Source organism: Chrysemys picta, chromosome 9 (assembly GCF_011386835.1).
Source record: "Chrysemys picta bellii isolate R12L10 chromosome 9, ASM1138683v2, whole genome shotgun sequence".
In the NCBI taxonomy this organism is placed as follows: Eukaryota; Metazoa; Chordata; order Testudines; family Emydidae; genus Chrysemys; species Chrysemys picta.
In genome coordinates, this window is record NC_088799.1 from 30,876,130 (window position 1) to 30,895,168 (window position 19,039).

General features: G+C 56.0%; 1 long non-coding RNA gene across 2 annotated transcripts; it reads left to right on the forward strand.

The window, feature by feature from the left end:
* The first annotated feature begins 1,521 nt into the window (after positions 1–1,521).
* On the forward strand, positions 1,522–10,158 carry LOC135973679 (uncharacterized). Of its 2 annotated transcripts, XR_010590637.1 has the most exons (5): positions 1,522–1,849; positions 3,020–3,133; positions 7,561–7,666; positions 7,876–8,209; positions 8,576–10,157. It is a non-coding gene; the product is annotated as an uncharacterized LOC135973679 (long non-coding RNA). The 2 variants fall into 2 exon arrangements; XR_010590636.1 differs by having other exon boundaries at positions 1,532–1,849; positions 7,876–10,158.
* Positions 10,159–19,039: the final 8,881 nt, after the last annotated feature.

A 19,039-nucleotide genomic window follows, 5' to 3' on the forward strand; every position in this document is an offset into this window, starting at 1 on the left:
GAGATAAGAGGTGAAGTAAACTGCACAAGGTCACACAAAAGGTTAACGACAGTCATAATTAGAACCAGGATCAGCTGAGTCCCAGACCAGCATCCAACAGTCTCAATAATTCTGCTTGTACCCTGCATAACCATAGCATGTGGCATTAATTTCCCCTGTTGAAATTTTGTACTGTAGAAACAAATTATAAAAGAAACAAAGAGTTGAACATAATATTTATCTATTCTTAAAAGGAGGGAAATTTTACTGTTTTTGTTTTTAAAATGTAGTTATCCAAATCCAAATGTAAAGGAACACCAGTTAACACTAGGGTGACCAGATGTCCCGATTTTATAGGGACAGTCCTGATTTTTGGGTCTTTTTCTGTTACTCCCCTCCCCATCCCGATTTTTCACATTTGCTGTCTGGTCACCCTACTTAACACTTGCAGAGCTCTCTCACAATGACAGGATGTAATGCTATCTTTCTGCACTGTAGCATTATGCACATGAACACCTCCCAGTCCTTTTGGTTTTGAGGAGTCTTTTGCCATGATCACTTTGTTTGCAGTTAGTGCACCAGTGATACAGTCTCTTTGAATGTATCAGATTTTTTCATTGTTATACTTTCAGTACCAAGTTGCCTACTTTTCCCCTCCATGCTGTGGAATCCTTCTCAAGGGAGTTATGGGGACAGAGCTGGTGAAGAACTCTGCTGAGCAGGTAGAGGTAACCAGGGACCAGTTGGAAACACAAGGCCTGTACACTTTCTGCTCTGTGCCCTTTGGGTCCCCTTAAAGCTGGTTAGATCTCAGGTTATCTCCTCCCTAGGGTTACCATATTTTGTGCCTCCAAATGGAGGACACTCCACGGCCCCGCCCCCAGCCCCGCCCAACCCCGCCCCCTCCCCAAAGTCTCCGCCCCCTCCCCTGCTTCCCGCGAATATTTGATTCGCGGGAAGCCTGAAGCAGGTAAGGGGGGTGTGGGGGGAGGAGGCGCGGCCCAGGCTGGCCCCCCGGCGTTTCCAGCCTGGGTCAGCTCGGGCCCTGGGGTGCCGGCCCCGGCCGACCACCCCCGGCCCGCCCAGCACTGCCGGCCCCCGGCGGCCCGGCGCACCCCCCCGGCTCCCGGCCCCCCGCGGGCCCGGCTCCCCGCCGGCCCAGCTGACCGGCTCCCCGCGGGCCCGGCTGACCCGGCTCCCCACGGGCCTGGCGGACCCGGCTCCCCGCCGGCCCGGCTCCCCGCGGGCCCGGCCGACCCGGCTCCCCGCGGGCCCGGCCGACCCGGCTCCCCGCCGGCCCGGCTCCCCGCCGGCCCGGCCGACCCGGCTCCCCAGGGGCCCGGCCGACCCGGCTCCCCGCCGGCCCGGCCGGCCCGGCTCCCCGCCGGCCCGGCTGACCGGCTCCCCGCGGGCCGGCTGACCTCCCGATTTTCCCGGACATGCCCGGCTTTTGGGGATTTCCCCCCGGATGGGGATTTGAGCCCCCAAAAGCCGGACATGTCCGGGAAAATCCGGATGTATGGTAACCCTACGGGTGGGGGTGTGGGGTCTGGGAGGGATTAGGGTACAGGAGGGGATTCCGACCTGGGGCAGGGGGTTGGGGTGCCGGGTGTGAGGTCTGGGAGGGAATTTGGGTGTGGGAGGGGGTTCCAACCTGGGGCAGGGTTTCTGGGTGCGAGCTCCAGCCAGGCGGCACTTACCTCAGCCAGCTCCTGATCAATGGCACACGGGTGCTAATGCAGGCTCCTGACCCCTGGTCTCCCTCCGCTGGTAGGCTCTGAGCAAGGCCTGCGCCGAGAACATGGATGACGAGCTCTCGATCCTGCTGACAGCACCCCCCAGCACAGACAAACTCCAGCACATCTTGGAGGTGAGCAGAATGGGGAGGGGCAGCAGGGGTTTTACCTTAGCCCTGGGGACTCCTAGAAAGAAGAGACTGGAAAATCCATGTTTCTATTGGATCCTTCCGAGTATGCATTCGTGATATAAACTCACTGGGTGACCTTGGGGTAACTCACTTCCCCCTTACGGCATCAGTCTTCTCCACTATCAAATCTACACTGGGGAAGAAGGACAGAAGCCCCGACAATCACCTTCACCTCTAGGTGTCTGGTCCTGGGAGCCGAAACCAACTGGACTATCTGCCCCATCTCCTAAACTGCCCTGTCTTTCCCTCCTAGGGCCTGGTCCTTAGTGCTCAACCTGGCCCCTTCCCAGCTTGTCCCTGACCTTTAAAGGACTCTCCAAGCCCCTCCCATGCCTGCTTCCCTTGGGGTCTCTCTCCTGGCTGAGCACAGGCTGCCCTTCTATCTCTCAGCAGGCCTGGGTCCTAATCACAGGCTGCGTCTTGTCACGTGACCCCCACACTTATTCCCTTCACCCTAGGGAGCTGCATCACCTGGGCCAGGTGCAGTTGAGCTCCAACCCCTTTCCTGGCCATCTCACCCTGGGACAGGTTGAAACTGGAAACCTGTGGGTAACAGTAACTGGTTGCTCGCAAAGGTGCTGAAGACACAATGGAAGAGGAAATCCTTTGGCCTGGATTGAAATTATTCCGACTGAAAGTGAATGAGAGAAAATAGGTCCAGAGTTCTCTTCCTAGCAGCAGAAAATGTAGCGATTGATAGAGGTTCAGGTCAGAAAGGACCATTATGTGCATCTAGTCGCCCCTCCTGTATAACTCAGGGCCTAGAATGTGACCAAGTGGTTCCTTCAGCCAACCATAGCATGGGACTGAGCCAGAGCATGTCTTTTGGAACGACATCCACATGCAGGAGAGCCAGCTGGCTACCAGAAAATCTCTCTTCTGCAGTGACGTGGGGTTAAGGGACACGGGGGAAAAGACATGGAGGCTGTGACTAAACTTAGAGCAGCAAGACCAGGAAAACCAGGGTTAGGTCCCAGGCCTGGCTATCAGATCTACTGTTTTCTATTCCTGGCTTTGGGACCATGAGCGAGTCTCTGCACCGCTGGGTGCCTCGGTTTCCCCAGCTATCAAATGGAGCTAATCAAGGTTTTGTTTGTTCTCCCCATTTTACAGGGTGGGAAACCGAGACACAGTTGGGACCTGTCTACACTACAGGTCTGTCGTGCGTTTGTAATCTGCTGACCCCCACATGTTGTTCAGAGCCTATGGACAACACAGCTCCTAAAGGTACGTTTGTTCTGTGCTTATCCCCTATGTACCAGCAGGGCTGGACAGCATTTCTCACTGTGATGTGGGGAGCAGGTCCTGGGTACTAAGGGTCTGAAGAAGCTCTCAAGAACTAATTTTTTAAAATAATTGTTATCAATGAATTGGGAGAAAACATACAATCACTGCGGATAAGATTGGGGGGTGACAAAATACAGGCAGAGTGGTAATTCCTGATGGGGAGAGGGCAGTGATACAGAGCGATCTGGCTCATTCGGCCAGCTGGACCCATTCAAAGAAAACAAGTTTGAGCAGAGCCCAATGCAAGGTCCTATGCGTGGCAACAAGGCACGCCGGCCACACCTCCAGAATGGGGACGTGTATCCAGGAAAGCAGTGACTCTGAAAAGGATTTAGGGGCCAGAGTGGAGAAGCCACTCAACATGAGCTCCCAGTGTGATGCTGTGGTGAACAGGGCTAAAGCCATCATTAGACGAAGGAGCAGAGCCGTGAGTAGGATAGGGAGGTGACACAGCAGCAGTGAGACTGCTATTGGAATACTGCCTCCAGTGTTGGTGTCCTCCTTTGAAAAAGATGGTCCTAGAAATTGGAGCTGGGGCAGCAAAGAGCCACCAAATGTTCTGAGGGCTGGAGAAAAATGCCTTCTAGTGAGCTATTGAAAGAGCTCAACCTGTTTAGCTTATCAAAAGAAGATTGAAGGGGACTTCATTGAAGTGTTGATGTGCCTTAATGGAGAGAAAATACTGGGGATTAAAGGGCTCTCTAGTCTAGCAGAGAAAGGCAGAACAAGACCCAATGGCTGGAAGGTGAAAAGAGACAAATTCCTATGACAAATAAGGCACAAATATTCAACAGCGAGGATGATTGAACACAGGAAGAAGCTACCAAGGAAAGTGGTGGATTCTCCATCTCTTGATGTCATTAATAAAGACTAGATGCCTTTCCGGAATGTGTTTGCCCCAAAAGTAGCTATTGTGATAGACAGGAGGCCTGTGATATGCAGGGGGTCAGATTAGATGCTCTAACTGTCTCTTCTGGCCATAAAGTCTACTCATTTCTGAGAAACCGAGTGTAGCATTGGGAGCAGCTTGTGATGTTTTACTGTCTAGCCGGCTTGCTTCCTAGAATGAACACTCATTGAGCGGGGTGATCCCCAGAGAGTAGCTCAAACCTCCAAAGTGTCTGCCCTGTGGCAGGACATTAACACTGCAGGGGAGGGGTGGGTGTGGCAGTGACATCACAAAGGCCTTTTGCAGGACCTCGGCCTATTGGCCAAAGGTGCAGGGGAGGTGGTGACCTCACAGAGGGATGCTGACATCAGCCAGGCAGGACAGGGGCGCAGGGCCAAGGAAACCTCAGAGACCCCTGTGGCTTTGCTTCAGCAAGTCTCCTCTCGAGATCTCTCTTTGAGGTCTGAGAGAGTATTTGGGTTCGTGTATGTGAGCACCAGGAGGAACCTCTTTTGAGTTTTCTCCTTTCTTTTTCCTGATTTCATTAGAAATCTGACATCCCTGTTTAGAAGGTAAGAGCCTCCGAGAGGTTTGGAACCTGTTCAGTCTGCTGCATCTGGCTCCAGCTGAATTTTAGGCATGGAAAACACTAGCTTAAGGTGGCCAAATTTTATTCCCCACCTGGGATTTTGTCCCTTAGAATCACTGGGGACATTAAGGTTTGTCCTTTTTCTTTTACCTTTTCCTCTATCCCTCCCTCCTTTCTTTTCATCTCTTACTTCTTTTGTCCTTTCCCTGTTCCCCTCCCACCACCAGGAGGGGTGTGTGTGTGTCATGGGGGTTGCTCTACAACTCCCATTGTGGGAGGTCCACCGAAAAATGTGGGGCTGAAATAGTGCTCAGACAGTGATCCCCAGCGGTGACCTGGGCCATCCTTTGGGCTCTCTGGTGAGAACCCTCATCCTCCCGCCCCCTCGGTCTCTACCCTGATTGGCTGAGCAGGGGGTTATTGACAGGGAGGAGACTCAGGTCCCTGTTGTTTTCTTTTAAGACCAAGTAAATAGTCATAACCAGTCATATGTTCGACAAATTTTGCTGCGTCTCTGCAGTTCATTATTTTCTCTAACATTCCAGTTCTCCGAAAATACTTGCTGAATAATTACTATGAACTCTTGCTGGTCTGGAACTCACTTGAGAGCACTTTATTCAGGTCATTCAATGTCTGAAATTCAAGATCCGATGGTTAGTTTGAAAATCAGGGCTCTTGGGTCCTATTCCCAACTCTGCCACGGACTGGCTGTGTGACCTAAGACAAGTCAATTCTCCTTTCTCAGCCTCAGCTTCTCCCTCTTTCAAGTAGGGATAACAATCCGCCCTATTTACCTCCCGGCAGGTGGAGAATGGGGATCTATTGGAGAGTGTCACTAGGAGCAGTGCATAAGATGAGGTGTCCTATCCTGTTTACTCAGATCAGATTAGGACATAATAGAATGGCTGAAATAGTCTATTTTATTTGTATTTTATTATGTTGCAATTGTTAAAAGCAGCACCTACTTAGCTCAGACTGAAACATCTTATCTAATTTTTGAGATCTAAGTATCTCCTCTTTGTGTAGCTCAAACCTCCAAAGTGTCTGCCCTGTGGCAGGACATTAACACTGCAGGGGAGGAGTGGGTGTGGCAGTGACATCACAAAGGCCTTTTGCAGGACCTCAGCCTATTGGTCAAAGGTGCTGGGGAGGTGGTGATCTCACAGAGAGATGCTGACATCAGCCAGGCAGGACAGGGGCGCAGGGCCAGGGAAACCTCAGAGTCCCCTGTAGCTTTGCTTCAGCAAGTCTCCTTCTCGAGGTCTCTCTTTGAGGACTGAGAGAGTATTTAGGTTCATGTACATGAGTGCCAGGAGGAACCTCTTTTGAGTTTTCTCTTTTCTTTTTCCTGATTTTACTAGAAAACAGACGTCCCTGTTTAGAAGGTAAGAGCCTCCGAGAGGTTTGGAACCTGTTCAGTCTGATGCATCTGGCGCCAGCTGAATTCTAGGCATGGAAAACACTAGCTTAAGGTGGTCGAATTTTATTCCTCACCTGGGATTTTGTCCCTTAGAATCACTGGGGACATTAGGGTTTGTTCTTTTTGTTTTACCTTTTCCTCCATCCCTTCCTCCTTTCTCTTCATCTCTTAAGTCTTCTGTCCTTTCCTCTGTTCCCCTCCCACCACCAGGAGGACTCTGTGTGTGTGTCGTGGGGGGTGCTCTGCAGTGGGAACAGGGACAATTCTCCAACTTTGGGCAGTCGAGAGCCTGGGTGAGATAAGGGGCGTTAAAGCCCTTTGTGAAGGAGAAAGGGGAGTTTCACGGTGTTGAGCACCAAGGAATTCTAAACTTTGCTAAAACATCTAGTCTGCAGAAACCAGAAATGGTTGGGGCCACATTGTAACCATTGTCTTTTTTAAGCCCATTGAGGGATGTGAGTCCCACCCTTTTAGGTATCTGGGGTGCTGGGAGAAGAGAAGAGGTGCCTGTCTCCATTTTATGGCCTCAACAAACTAAGTGCTGTGCCCCAGTTCTCGTCAGAGATCCCTGAAAAAGAACGTCTTCCCATCCATTAACATACCTGGAAAGATACTGGAACCCCTTATTAAACAATCAGTTTGTCAGCACCTACAGGACAATTTGGTTCTTAGGACTAGTGAGCATGGACTTGTCAAGAACAAATCATTCCAAACCAATCCTAGCTCCTTCTTTGGCAGGGTTACGGGCCTAGTGAAGTAAACAGTAGATGTGATCCATCTTGGTGTTAATAAGGACATTCTCACAAACAAACTAGGGAGATGTGGTCTAGATGCAATTAGTATAATATGTGTGCACAGATGGTTGCAAGCCCGTACTCCAACAGCCCAGAACCAAACACTCCTTCTCCTGGGCAGTGCGCTCCGACCTCTAATGGTCAGATGCTGCTTAGCACTGTCAGAGCAGCTTTTGCTGGGGGATTCTCCCAGCACTTTCCAATAGTGGGAAAGTATGAAATCCCCATTTGACTGCTGGGGACAGAGCCTAGAGCGGGGAGCAACTTACCCAAAGTCCCACAGGTCAATAGGAAACTCAGGCGCAGGGCTGGGAGTCACTGCCCCTCCCACTCCCAGGTCACCGCCCAAGGGTGGCTCCTCTGGCAGAGGTGGGGGGAAGGGTCACTCTCTCCTGGCTGGGCTGTTCTTTTCACTCCAGTAACATTGCAACGGCTTTGGGGAGAGGCTCACTCCCAGGATCAGATACAGGAGGGGCAGCAGGGTCCAGGGAACAGGGGATATTCCTGCCCTGCCACTGTCTGTCTGAGAAACCTTGGCCTTGTCATTCCCTGGCTCGGTGCCTCAGTTTCCATTCTCGCCAGCCTGTGCCTATTTCCCTGCAGTTTCACCTGCGTGTTGGTGCCAGTCCCATCCCCGCACTGCACAGTCTAATACCGGCTCCTCTCTCTTGCCAGCACTATGACACCTGCCGTGGAGCCAGAGCTGGAGACCCACCTCCTCCGAGCTGCCCTGCACGCCGTCTTCACCCTGGGCATGGAGAAGGACACCACCCAAGTGCAGGTAGATCATGCTAAAGTCATGGATTGAAGAGCCAGCTGTCATCCTGCCATGAGTCCTTGCTAATTGCCTGCAGTGGGATGTGAATGAGAGAGGCCAGGATATGTGTTTGGGGGTCTCACCAGTGTTTCCCAGAGACCCCACTTCCCATCCTGTGGCAGGTGTAGCCCCACTTTCCCTAACTCTGACTCATGGCTCTCCCTTGCTTTCAGGATCTGCCTAGGGTCTTGCCAGACCTCCTGGATGCCATGCTGGGGAACCTGCTGGCAGAGTCCCCAGACACCGACAGGCTCCAGTACATCTTGGAGGTGAGCCCGATGAGAGAGGTGGGGACAATTTTACCTTCACTCTTAGATCCATTTTCCAGTCTGTCCTCCTAGCCGGGCCCCAAGTGGGCATCCTTGGTCAGGGCAGTCAGTGCAATGCCTCCTTTCCCCACAGCACATTAACTACTAGATCGTGTCCACGGTGCCGCGAGAGAGAGCCAGGGCCGTTAAGAGCAGCACTGCCCTGCTCAGATTCACCATCACCCTCCCTGAGTTTGACGTAAGTGACCTCTGACCCCAGCTTCCTGACTCCAGGCGTAGGTGATCTGGCTCCGACGGGCTGTAGGATCTGCTGCTGCAGGGGCTGTGGGTTAGGAGTGTTCCTCTTGGGGAGGCAGAGTCAGAGCAGAGAGTGAGCCTGGCTTGAGTCAAGTTCTTCTTGTCCTAGTTAAGTGGTGACTCTGGGCTTTTAAGGGGACTGTGCTCCAGGTTCATGCCTCCCTGTCATCCTGGAGCAGCTGGGGAAGCAAGTCCTCATGGAGGGCCCTGCAGAGGGGCTGAGGGGAAGGAGAGTCCTGGCCCGGGGGGGACTGGGAGCTGACAGGAAAATGCTGATGGAGTCCCCTCTCCCTCTCCCGTCCATTAGAACTCAGCGGAATTCCCCAGGATGGGTCACCACATGGCACAGCTAGCTCTGTCCGTCAGTGACCCAGCCAAGGACATCAGCCAGCAGGCCAGGGAGGGGGTTTACCGGCTCTACCAGCTGCTGCTGCACCAGAGGAGTAAGGAACCCAGCTGGGAAATGGCACCCACTAGAAGAGTGAGACTGGGACCCCAGCCAATTTCTCTCAGATTGACCCCGGCTGGAGGATGAGTCTCTCTATCTCTTTCTGTGTTCCACACCACGCCCTGCAATTCTGTTGGGCCGGGCACGCAGCGAGGACTCTGCCCACTGTGCAGCCACCAATGGGATTGGAAGGACACAAGCCCTGCAACCAGAAGGACAAATGTGTGTGTGTGTGTCTCTCTCCCTGTCACCTACTCCCTCCTGGGGGAAACCCAGCAGCTGATGGGGGACAAGGTGAGCAGCTGCATTAGACTCAGGAGATTGGGGCGCGGCCCAGGCCTCATTCCCATCCTGTGGCCATTCGCTGGCCTGGCACAAGAAGCCTGGTGGGGAATGAAAGGGAGAGCAGGTGCTCCTGGGAAGGGAGATGAATTCACCTCCATGAGCAGGAGCGAGCCAGCTTGTCCCCGGAGCAGCTCCAGCCAGCTCTTTAGCCAGGCTAATTAATGACAAGCTTTGCCTCATCCCAGACATATGTTCTTAGGACAGGGTGCTATCGCTCTTGGGAAGGGCAGGAGAGTCCCCCAAGTGCCCTCTGCGAGACTCTCCTGTCCCACAGGGCCGCACCCAATTCCTAGTGGTCTGGTGTCTGTGTCACCCGAGCCACCACCCAGAGTTGCTCCCATCACTGGCAGCCTGGGAGGCCAAGGACTGACGGGTGATGGCGTCTGACCAGGCAGGGCTGAGGCACATGGGCAGGGGACGCTTGCCCTGCTGCTGGCAAGGCTGGACCCGTTCTGGAGAGAACAGGAGGATTCAGTCAGCAGTAGGGTTACCATGTCTAATAAATAAAAAAAGAGGACCCTCCACGGGCCCTGGCCCCGCCCATTTCCCCACCCCTAGCCCCGCCCCAACTCCGCTCCTTCCCCGCCCTAACTCCGCCCCCTCCTCCCTCCCACTCCCAGCCATGGGGAGAGGGCTGCCACAGCGCTACCAGCTTCACGGTTTGCCGTGCAGCCCCCAGACCCTGCGCCCCCGGCCGGCACTTCCCCAGCGCAGCTGGAGCACGGGAGGGGAAGCGCCCACCCGGTAGCGCTGGCTCGTGCAGCTCGGCTCTTAAAGTCTGAGAGGGGAGGAGCGGAGCAGCTCAGCTGGAGCCCGGGAAGGGAAGTGCCTGGCCGGCGGCTCGGGGTCTGGAGGAAGGGGGGGTGCTGCCCGAAGCAAGTAGCGCTGGCTCGGGCAGCTCGGCTCTTAAAGTCTGAGAGGGGAGGAGCGGAGCAGAGCAGCCGCGGGAGAGGAAGTACCCGGCCAGCATTTTCCCGGACATGTTTGGCTTTTCGGCAATTCCCCCCGGACGGGGGTTTGATTGCCGAAAAGCAGGACATGTCCGGGAAAAAACGGACGTATGGTAACCCTAGTCAGCAGGGGCTGCCGATCCGTCCCATTCACCAGAGCTGCCATCCTGCGGCTTCAGCATTACTGGCTGGGGTGACTTGGGGAAAGGTCTCAACCTCCCCACATCCCACTTCACTGCTGCCAGAATCCCTCCTGCCCCCCCCCCCCGCTACAGTCCCCTCCCTACCCAACCTGCATGGGGCTGGAGGAGAGGGGTCTGAGAACTTGAGCTGTGGATTGGAGGTGGAACAGCTGTCAGGGGCACTGAGGGGGAAGTGGCAGGAGCTCCCCGTACAAGGAAGGGGGTTGCCACTGGAGGTCACTAGGAAGGACAACAAGACTCCATCCTGGGGGTCAGGAGGGGAAATCCATCCCTCAGAGGTGGGCAGAGGCTGGGTGGAAATGCTGCTGGTTCCAGGGGCCGTTAATCCCCCCTGATTCCTCGGAGGCGTCTGAGTCTCAGACAGGTTCTCATTCCCTTGCAGCAGGAGGACGTCACGGCCAATGTGATGCGCCAGCTCCGTATCATGCGGCACTTGCGCCAGGTGCCCGAGGAGCTGCAGGGCCTGTGCCTCCCAGGACACCAGCAACTCCCGCTCTCTGCTGCAGGTACTGCTCTGGCTCTCTGTAAATGGGGAGCTAGTGGAAGGGGAAATGGAGCCCCCTGGCACTCACAGAAACCCTCTCCCCTCTCTGTGGAGCAGGGTCCTTTCCTCTGCCCCCAAATTCCTTCATCTGGGACAGGAGCTCTTTCCCTCACACCCATTCCCCTCCCCTCTTTCCTTGATCTACCCCCATCCCATTCCCCCTGCGCCCAGGCAGAGCTCTGCCTGCCCCATATGGTGCAGAAAGGCCTGTGATATGTAGGGGATCAGATTAGGTGCTCTAACTGTCTCTTCTGCCCATAAATTCTACTCATTTCTGAGAAACCGAGTGTAGCATTGGGAGCAGCCTCTGCTGTTTTACTGTCTAGCCGGCTTGCTTCCTAGAATGAACACTCATTGAGTGGGGTGATCCACAGAGAGTAGCTCAAACCTCCAAAGGGTCTGGCCTGTGGCAGGACATTAGCACTGCAGGGGATGGGTGGGTGTGACAGTGACATCACAAAGGCCTTTTGCAGGACCTCCGCCTATTGGTCAAAGGTGGTGACCTCACAGAGAGATGCTGACATCAGCCAGGCAGGACAGGGGCTCAGGACCAGGGAAACCTCTGAGTCCCCTGTAGCTTTCCTTCAGCAAGTCTCCTTCTCGAGGTCTCTCTTTGAGGACTGAGAGAGTATTAGGGGTCACGTACGTGAGCGCCAGGAGGAACCTCTTTTGAGTTTTCTTTCTTTTTCCTGATTTTACTAGAAAACTGACGTCCCTGTTTAGAAGGTAAGAGCCTCCGAGAGGTTTGGAACTTGTTCAGTCTGATCCATCTGTTCCACAAGTCCTTCAGTCCAATCCACTTCCCTAACTAATTTCCTTAATTTTTTAAAGTTAGCCCTTTTGAAAAAAAAACCCTAGTCACAGATCTATTTTTGTTTACCCTTCCATTTAGTTTAAACTGAATTAGTTCACGATCGCTCAAATGAAGGCTGTCCCCTACAACCATTTCTTCTAAGAGATCCTCACTACTCACCAAAACCAAATCTAAAATGGCATCCCCTCTTGTTGGTTCAGCAACTACTTGGTGAAGGAATCCATCAGCTATCACATCTAGGAAAATCTGAGCCCTATTATATTACTAGCACTTGTCCTCCAGTCTATATCTGGGAAGTTAAAATCTCCCATGATCACACAATTCCCATTAGTATTTACTTCATTAAAAACATTGAAGAGGTCTCGATCCCTATCCAAATCAGACTCCAGTTCTAACAGACAGCAACCCCCTCCCCCCCCCCCGAAAGGCAGAGATAGAGCCCAGGAATCGAGATGGTGGGGAAATTTCATTGAAACCGTTTCTGACCGAAAATCCTATTCAAACTAAACCAGTTTGTTTCTTGAAATCATAACAAGTGGCAATGAAAATTCTTTGTCACAATGTGTTAAATTGTCTCGTCGCACTCAAAGAGGAGACACTTAGATCTCAAAAATTAGATAAGATGCTTCAGTCTGAGCTAAGTAGATGCTGATCTTAACAATTGCAAAATAATACAATACAAATAAAATAAACTATTTCAGCCATTCTATTATGTCCTAATCTGATCTGAGTAAACATGATAGGACACCTCATCTTATGCACTGCTCCTAGTGACACTCTCCAATAGACCCAGCAGTCCTTATTTCCAGGCCCCTTAACTAACCACTGCTGCACACTCCCTCCCACAGCTGGCAATTACAACCAATCATGTCCGGTCCCCCTGCTTTGAGAGGGAGTGTGCTCCGCTGGAGAGACTTCCCTCACGGATCACAGGGGGAACTCAATCCTGCCAACGATGCCAATCATAAATGAATCTACTCATCGTTAGGTGCCCCCCGGCGGCCAGGCATGGCATCACAGCCCTCTCGCTGGGCTAGCGTCCCCCATCCATGGTCGCTCCAGCACCACGGCAGTTTCTCTGCCTGGTAACTCCGGCCAGGTCACCACCTTTAGTCCACCCTTCTGGAGCCCAGCTTGCCTCACACTAAAAGTCCAAAGAGGTCTTTCCACAGACAGAAGTCCTTCTGCCATCGCTGGGGCATTTGCTCTGCCTGTAGCCCCCTTGCTGGGCTTGGGAACCCTCTCCAGGTGCGTGTACGCCGCCTCCTCTGGGGCCGGTAGGGGAACCCAGTCCCACCCTGACATTGATAGCAGCTCAGGGCCCTGGACCCAACAGCTAGGTCTGCACCTTTCTCTTTGCTGCACTTTTCCAACCTCTCTTCTCAAGTTCCCCTCCAGGCTTTCCTTGCTGCTCTGAACTTCCTACCTCGTTCTTAATCCTGTTGCTACCCCAGCTGGGCTGTATCACCACTGAAGTCTGGCTCTTTACGGGGGCGGATATGGTGCCTCTCAGTTCGGGCTCATTCTATAATCAGCTTTCTGTGAGTGCCGGGGGGCTCCATTTCCCCTTCCACTAGCTCCCCATTTACAGAGAGCCAGAGCAGTACCTGCAGCAGGGAGCGGGAGTTGCTGGTGGCCGCAGAGGCACAGGCCCTGCAGTGCCTTGGGCACCTGGCACAAGTGCCGCATGATACGGAGCTGGCGCATCACATTGGCCGTGACGTCCTCCTGCTGCAAGGGAACGAGAACCTGTCTGAGACTCAGACGCCTCGGAGGAATCAGGGGGGGATTAACGGCCCCTGGAACCAGCAGCATTTCCACCCAGCCCCTGCCCACCTCTGAGGGATGGATTCCCCCTCCTGATCCCCAGGATGGAGTCTTGTCCTTCCTAGTGACCTCCACTGGCAACCCCCCTCCTTGTACGGGGAGCTCCTGCCACCTCCCCCTCAGTGCCCCTGACAGCTGTTCCACCTCCAATCCACAGCTCAAGTTCTCAGACCCCTCTTCTCCAGCCCCACCCAGGTTGGGTAGGGAGGGGACTGTAGCGGGGGGGGGGGGAAGGAGGGATTCTGGCAGCAGTGAAGTGGGATGTGGGGAGGTTGAGACCTTTCCCCAAGTCACCCCAGCCACTAATGCTGAAGCCGCAGGATGGCAGCCCTGGTGAATGGGACGGATCGGCAGCCCCTGCTGACTGAATCCTCCTGTTCTCTCCAGCAGGGCCGGCTTTAGGAAGGGCGGGGCCCAATTCAAACATTTTTGGCGGGGCCCCGGCAGGGATGACAAAAAAAATAATGTAAAAAAAAGCCTTTCATTTCTTCCATGTATTATTTACTTTCCATAACTGTATAAATAATAAAATTATACATTAAGTACATTGCATCATATATGCTGTTGATCAGTTATTAATGAGCTCCGTTTCACATGTGTGGGTCCCCGCCACTCCCTGGGGGTGTGCTAGGGTGACCAGATGTCCTGATTTTATAGGGACAGTCCCGATTTTTGGGTCTTTTTCTTATAGGATCCTATTATCCCCCACCACCTGTCCCGATTTTTCACACTTGCTGTCTGGTCACGCTAGTGGTGTGCACATGTGTGGGTCCCAGCTGCTCCCTGCCCTCCTCATTGAAGCAGGTGTGCAGGGTCACTGCCCTGGGAACTGCAGGGCACCAGTGGACATGGGGCTGGCTGGAGGCAGGGCAGGGGCTCACTGGAGGTAGGGTCTGGCTGCAGGCAGGGCAAGGGGTGCGGGGCTGGCTGGAAACAGGGGTGTGTGGGGCTGGCTGGCTTTGGGCAGGGCCGCAGGGAGGTTGCGGCAGGGGTTGCCTGGAGACAGGGCAGGGGGTGCGGCAGAGGCTGGCTGTGGGCAGGGGGTGCAGGGCTGGCTGGAGACGGGGCTGGCTGTGGGCAGGGCAGGGGGTGCAGGGCTGGTGCGGGGACGGGGTGCAGCAGAGGCAGCTTTAAATAGCCCCTGAGTCCCCCGCTATCCCAGGGCTCTGGGGGCTATTTAAAGGGCCCAGGGCTCCCCTGCTTCTACCGACCCGGCCCTTTAAATAGCCGCGGGAGCCCTGGGGAAGCAGCGGGGCTCCAGTGGCTATTTAAAGGGCCAGGGCGGTAGAGGCAGCGGGAGCCCCGGACTTTTTAAATAGCCCCCAGAGCCCCGCAGCCCTACCCCAGGGCTCCAGCAGTGGGGGTCTGGTAGCAATTTAAAGAGCCTGGGGCTCCGGCCCCTGCTGGGAGCCCTAGGTCCTTTAAATTGCCCCCTGGGGAAGCCGGGCCACCCTGGTACAGCGCACCGGCTCTTGCCGGTACACCGTACTGGGGCTTGGGCCCAGGGCCCGATTCAGGGGAATTGGTTGAATTGGCCTAAAGCCGGCCCTGGTGGGGGTATGGCCACAGAGCCGCAGGGAGGGGAACCCTGAGGTGTGGCGGCTGGGTGGGTACTGGGAGTTCCTCCTGAAGGGACGGGGGTTGGCCAAGGTCACTCAGCCCCGGGGTCTGGGAGGGGGACAGGCTGAGGGCACTCAGAGCCCCATGAAGTGGGGGGGGGGCTGAGGGGAGGGACTGGCCAGGGGCACTCAGAGCTCGGGGGGGGGCTGTCCGGGGGGGCACTCACAGCCCCAGGAGGTGGGTGGGGGAGGGCACACAGGATTTCAGGAATTCCCTGGCAGTGAAGAGCTGCTGGCGGCAGGGAGGAGCCAGCCATGACAATCCCCACTTGGGATCCCTGGCTGGGCTAGTGGCTATGGGGGCCCGTGGCCAAGCTGCAGCGGAAGGTGACCTGAAGGAAATGCCTCGGCCTCGGCCTCCGGCTAGGAAGGGCCTGGGCCAGACAATGACCCACCGCGCAGTGTCCCAGTTCCTTGCCCCACACCTGCGGGGCACGGCCCCTCCTCTGTAGGGAGGTTGGCATGTACCTTAGTGCTGCTTCCTCCATCCCCAAAGGCCTCTCCCAGCCAGTCTCTGGCAACCCCTGCCGTTCAATACGCACATTACCCTGCTGTGACATACCCGGGTTGGGGGGGGAACCCCTCGGGGATGGGGGGGCTGTCACACAGCTGGGCAATTTAACCCAGCTGGGCAGGAGTGACTGTCTCCCTGGAGCTGGGGTCTCAGCCCAGGTGTCTCTCTGCCCTTCCCCCTAGTCGCCCCCGGGCGAGGTGGGAGTGCCCCACGTTGCGTTCCAGCCCCACATTCACACCCACAAGTGCTGGTGGGTTCCAATCCCAGCTGAACACGCCCACCCGGCCCTAGTGCGGAGCAGAAGGGCCCAGCGCTGCCCCACAGACCCTCTGGCTCTCCGAGCCCGCTCTTACCCATCACCCCAGCACGTCTGGCCCAGGCTGAACGCTGCTGCTCTGTGCAGAGAGGCTGGCACTTCTCGCTACTGCCGTACGAGGGGCTGCTACCGACTGCTCCCCCTAACCCCCGCCCTGCTGCGCTCTGGGGATGTTGCCCTGCTGTGGAGCTCTGAGGTGTCTTGAACTGGAATTTGTTTGGAAAGAAACTGCTAAGGAGCCTTATCAGCCCCGGTCAGAGAGTACCTGGGAGCCTGCCTGGGTCGGGCGGGTCTGGTACAGCCTCCCCCCAGATAAGGCTCTTCCCTGGACCTGCCACCCATTGGAATCTGGAACGATTCCCTCCGAGGTAACACCCGGGGCAGCCAGGGCAGGGCAGGGCATGGCCTGCTCCCCTGGAGCGTTAGGACTTTCAGGAGTCAGAGGTGTCAGCGGAGCAGGTTGTGATTGTACGTTAAAGCAGTGAAGAAAGTTGGGGGGACAGAGGAATTGGGTGCTGTGGCCCCCCCATGCCTGGGGCCTATTTGAAAGGCAGCTGTCACACTGTCTCCTTTATCGGGAGTGCCCACTACACCCATCTCACGCAGTCCTCGGCACGAGAAGGGGGAGCATGTTCCCAGCTGAACGGCGTTCGTCCAGGACTCACCGACCCCTATTCCAGGATGGGGGAGTGACCTGAGAGAGAGGTCACCATGTAGCCTGCAATTATCAGTGGCTTCTGGATTCCTCTGGGAAAGGGTTAACCAGGGGCTTAGTTTAGTCCACACTTGGCTTTCTCGGCAGTGCTGGACTCTGGTGGCAGGGAGGTGTCCAGCTCGCACCCTTTCACCTGGCAGGGAAAGTGCCCTAAAGGTTAGGATGTTCTCACAGGCTGTCGTAGTTACTGGGACCTTGGCAGGGAGGATTGGTGGCTTGTGGGGCATCGGATACCTCCCCTCCTCCTAGAGCTGTGCAGTAACCAGAACATTACCCCCGCGAGGAGAGGGTTTCGGGGACCCTGGGATCTTGGGAGCCAGGGCTTCTCTCAGCAGCCTGGAAGCCCAGGCCCCCCATCAGCCTGTCAAGCAGGTGGGCAGGCGGGCGAGCTGGCAGGGAGCTAAGCAGCTTTCCGTGCTAAACCTGCCTGCTTTCTGTCTGAAGGTTTGTCCAAATCGACGTGTTCCCACGAAACGTTTGGATTTTGACAAGCTGGCAATTTCTGATGGAAAAACGGTTCCACTGGCAAATTCTGACCAGCGCCTCTCCTGACCGCACAGCTCCCTGCATCTTTGCTGAGCGTGGAATCAGAATGGACTTGACACAGGTGGTTGTGCCCTGGGATGCCATCTCAGGCCAGCTCCCCCAGTGCTCCGGCGCTCACATTCTCCTAGTGGTGACGTCTGACCCTGGGGAGATGAAAGGCCTCTGCGGGTTGTTTCCTGCAGTGTGAGCTTTGGCTGCAGGCTTCTGTCCCCAGCCATGGCACGAAGGAATCTGTCTAGCCAAGCTGGGCGTCCTCCCTCATCTGTGGTCAGAGGTCACACGGGCCCTTCCAGTGACAAGGTGGCAGCATCTGGCCCTGGGAAAACAGACATCTGCTGTGTGCTCACCTCAGAGATTTCTTTCTTTCTGCAAACTGAAGAGGCCTCTCTCCTGTAGCCTCAGCAGAGGCTGCGAGGAGGCCAGCAGACCCGGTGGCCCCCTGCAGACTGGGGGAGGCCCTGACCAGTAGCTCTAAAGGCCAGAAGACCCCACAGGACAGGTGGGGAATGGGACTGTGACGTTACGTTGCTGTTCCATGGTTCCTTTCTCCTAGGGTTACCATATTTAAAGAAATAAAAAAAAGAGGACACTCCACGGGCCCTGGCCCCGCCCCAAGTCCACCCCTACTCCGCCCATTCCCCCAAAGTCCCCGCCCTAACTCCCCCTCCTCCCTCCCAGCCACACGAAAAAGGCTGCCCAAGCACTACCAGCTTCACGGTTTGCCGGGCAGCCGCCAGACCCTGCGCCCCCGGCCAGCGCTTCCCCAGCTGGAGCCCGGGAGGGGAAGAGCCCAGCCGGGGGCGCAGGGTCTGGAGGATGCCCGGCAAACCCGTGAAGCCGGTAGCGCTCGGGCTTTGGGCAGCCCCTATGCCTCCGGACCCTGCGTCCCCGGCCGGGCACTTTCCCTCCTGGGCTCCAGCTGCTCTGCTCCTCCCCTGACTCTTTGGCTCTGTTTAAGAGCCAAGCTGCCCGAGCCAGCGCTACCGGCTTCGGGCAGCCCCCTTGCCTCCAGACCCTGCGCCGCCGGAGCAGAGCAGCTGGAGCCCGGGAAGGGAAGTGCCCGGCCTGCGGCTCGGGGTCCGGAGACATGGGTGCTGCCCGAAGCCAGTAGCGCTGGCTCGGGCGCTTGGCTCTTAAACAGAGCCGAAGTCTGAGTCAGGGGAGGAGCAGAGCAGAGGGAGAGGAAGTGCCCGTCCGGTATTTTTCCCGGACATGTTCGGCTTTTTGGCAATTCCCCCCGGACGGGGGTTTGATTGCGGAAAAACCGGACGTATCGGTAACCCTACGTGACTGGTGCCCGGGGCCGGGGGCGCAGCTCCAGCCCCAGGGGGATCCAAATCCGGACAGTGCCGGCTCCCCGCAACGCGCTGGCGTCCACAACCCCCGGAGGGCGCCCCCCAGCCCTGCGATGGCTGCCAAGCGGTGCCCAGAGACACCCCCGACCCAAAGGACAGGGGCTCGCGCCCCCCCTCCTCCGACGGCTTGCTGCCTCACGGGGCAGGTTGGTCGCGTCGCAGGGGCCGCTGGGAGTTGTAGTTCTCGGCCGCTCCCCTCTCCCGGCTCTCCCTGGAGCGTGAGGCCCGGCCGGACTACAGCCCCCAGCATGCCCTGGGCAGGAGCGAGTGTCGCACCGAGATGATGTCACAGCGGGCGACCAACACACACAGATTCGGAGATCCTAGCCTCCCTATTTCCCCGGACATGTCCGGCTTTTTGGCAATTCCCCCCGGACGGGGATTTGGGGACCAAAAAGCCGGACATGTCCGGGGAAATCCGGACGTATGGTAACCCTACTCCTCCCCAATGGAAGAATTCAGGTTATTCTGCTCCCCAATGGAAGAATTCAGAGGGCATTATGTAAGTGGAGCTTGAGGGCTAGTCTACCCTGGCAGCACTTTAACCTGCCTTGTGTGGTTGCAGTGCTAATAAT